Source organism: Megalops cyprinoides, chromosome 24 (genome assembly GCF_013368585.1).
Source record: "Megalops cyprinoides isolate fMegCyp1 chromosome 24, fMegCyp1.pri, whole genome shotgun sequence".
Classification (NCBI taxonomy): domain Eukaryota; kingdom Metazoa; phylum Chordata; class Actinopteri; order Elopiformes; family Megalopidae; genus Megalops; species Megalops cyprinoides.
The window spans coordinates 4,174,221-4,177,300 of NC_050606.1; positions in this window are offsets into that span (position 1 = coordinate 4,174,221).

The window sequence follows — 3,080 nt, forward strand, 5'->3', positions numbered from 1 at the left end:
CTTTAAGACTCGCGTTTGAGAAAGAGGGGGGGCAGAGTTGGGAGGAAAAGTGTTGATCCCGTCTTAGCTCCGCGTGAAAACATAAACACATCTTATTTCAAATTCTTCATCACTGTTGTTCAAACTTAATATGACCTGACGTTAAATAGTTTGGATTTATCTGAATTTGTGCATTTTTCTCCTAATCGTCTTTCCCTACTGCCCAAAAAAGTTACATTTTCTCTTAAAGGGGACGTGCTCCTTTTTTCGTTGACGCAAGAAAGAACTGTTTTGCTCCCATGAAAAGAGAGATTGTCGGTGTCACGAATAAAAAGACCGTTTGCAAATGTTCAGGGATTTCAGGTTGATATTTATATTATGTAATCACATACAGGGATTAAATTCTCTTTGTCTGGTCATTTAATTCAGCACGGTAACCATGAATAGCAAGTAGTCAAAGTATACAGTATTCAAAGAAAAAAACGTGCCCTTATTTGAAAAAAGTTACCACTAATTCTTAAAAAAGGGTGTGTACATGTTAAATATTTACTTTTTCCAAGTTACTGCTTCAGGTTTTAAAAAGACCACTGTTTTTAAAAATCACAGTGGAAAGAACAACCTGGAAAAAAACAACCATGCCCTTCTCTTCCCAGAAAGGTGGATTTGGGTGGCAGATGACCATTTCCTGGACTGGTACAAAGTGTGGCCTTCATTACCTTCTCCCCTGCTGGGCTCCTTCACTCTGCCAGTATAGTATGCCCATTAAGCAACACCAGTTGTTATAAAATGCTTTTCGGCCCTACAACTGCTTTTTCATGAACTGACTTTTTTTCAGAGCTGTGATATTCCATTACATTACTGTCATTTAGCAGACACTCTTATATAGAGTAACTTACATACAGTAGGTTACAATTTTATCCACGTATACAGCTGGATATTTAGTGAGGCAATTGTGGGTTAAGTACCTTGCCCAAGGGCACAACAGCAATGTTCTAGCAGGGAATCAAACCACCAATCTTTTGGTTTGATCCCTGCTCCTTACCATTACACCACACTGCTGTCCCTTATAGGCTTAAAGCACCTGCTATTCCTAGGAGGACCCCCATCCAAGTACTAACTGGGCCTGTCCCTGCTTACCTTCCAAGATCAACTGAGATCAGACATGTTCAGGGTGGTATGGTGGTATTCCTTCTACACTGTCCTAGCCCAGTAATTCAACAGCAAGCTGGAAGGCCAGTCATATCAATATCTTCCCTGTTTTTTTTTTTTTTTTCTCAGATCAAAGCCAGCCCCATCCACAATCCATCACTCTCTGAGGCAAAAAAAAAAAAAAAAACCCGAAACAAAACAAACCAGTCAGCTATACAATATCACCTGTAGATTGTGTTGTATGCTATACTGTGGGTTTTATACCGTGGATTATATGCAAGACAGCAGTTCAGAGAACGAACTGCATTAGCACTTCACACACTGCTACCACAGCTTTTTCCCAGTTTCACTTCCCCTTGCATGCTACCCTGTGCTCCTGTTTCATTCGTTCTTCATTTTCTGTTCTTCATTTACTGCATGCACTCAATCACTGTCAAATTAACACTCTAAATACTAAATGTTGTGGTATCCTCAACTGCCTGCTCTTGAGTTTCCTCCAGGGGAATGATTTCCAAGCGCAATGTTCATAGAATGGCAGGCTTTTGTCTCCCTGTAGGCACATGGCCATGGCCATCAGCACAAGGTCTCCTTTCAACATTAAAAAGAGCTTTTACATGTGCTGACAAAGAGCCCGCACACAGAATTTGAAACAACGCACACATCACGTTATCTGTAAAAGTGCACGTACCACAGCGAGGTTGAAACCCGTGAACTTTTCAGAGGGTGAATTCTTGTTCAGCTGCATTATGAAATATATGTGACAGATTTCCTGAGGTCTGGCTACAGGGAGTAATCAGATTTTCTCATGGTTAGCCCATATTTAATAACGTGATCAAATATGGATGCTCTTAACTCATTTTGGATGCTCTTTGTTCCCATCCGGTGCCTTCTTTCAGGCCCTTGTGCACCCCTTCCTCCACTCTCACACACCCTTCTTCCTTTCTCCAGGTTTACCACTTCATCTAAAAGACTAAAAGACTCCCTTTTTTTTATTACCCATGACCAAGCGTGCACCTGTGGCTACTTTTATGCATTATTCAGGACCGACGGTTCAGTTTAAAAAGTCATGCAGCAGCACTTGCACGTATCACATGTGTTAATGGACACAGCTGTGGGCCATTGCTCTCACTCTCAGACATGTGCCACAATCTGTTGAGTGAGACACACTCGCAAGAACTGTGCATTCAGCAGTTACACTTTTGTGTCAAGTGGTTTGGCAAAACAATGTTTTGCTTTTGCATTTTGAGTGAAAAGAACAAGAAATTAAGTTCAGGTTCCATGAATGAGTTTGATCATAATGTGTTTGATTTATGGTCGTCGATCTACAAATTTAAAAAAAGAACAAAAAAAAAAAAAGCATACTAATGCAGAGTTTAAAAACAGGTGACATCATTTTATTCTCTGGACACAAAAGTGGATACAAATTGTCTTTTTACACGAAGCCCTCAATAAATATTCACTTTTTATAACCTCTTTCATGAGGTAGAATTCACAAAGATGCACCAGGGTTAGGGCCAGCTCATCCCTCATTTACGATAAGAAGTGATTCTGAGCTCTGTTCCAGCGTCAAACAAGCAGCACTCTTCCTGAGTGATCCGTCAGCAACTGTACCGGAACGTCTGCTAGCCCTCAGCCAACTGCAGCATGATGCGCATCCTGTCCGATGACACGCTCGGAGACTGGGCACAAAATGTCACCTTTTGGCACACGTCCGTGCTGTGCTTTGTCTTAACTGGAATTGAGCATTGCTGACACTCACTGTCTCACACTTGTCTTTTTTACTGGGTTAATTTAAAGTGTTCCCCTTGAGGGTTACTGAATCATACAACGGGGCTATAATAACACCCTGTGAACATGAGTACTGGAACACACCACTGCTTGGTACAAGCAAAAATTAGGCACTGGAAACGGGTCACATTTAAGAGAGGCTGTGAGGGTGAATTATAGTCTTG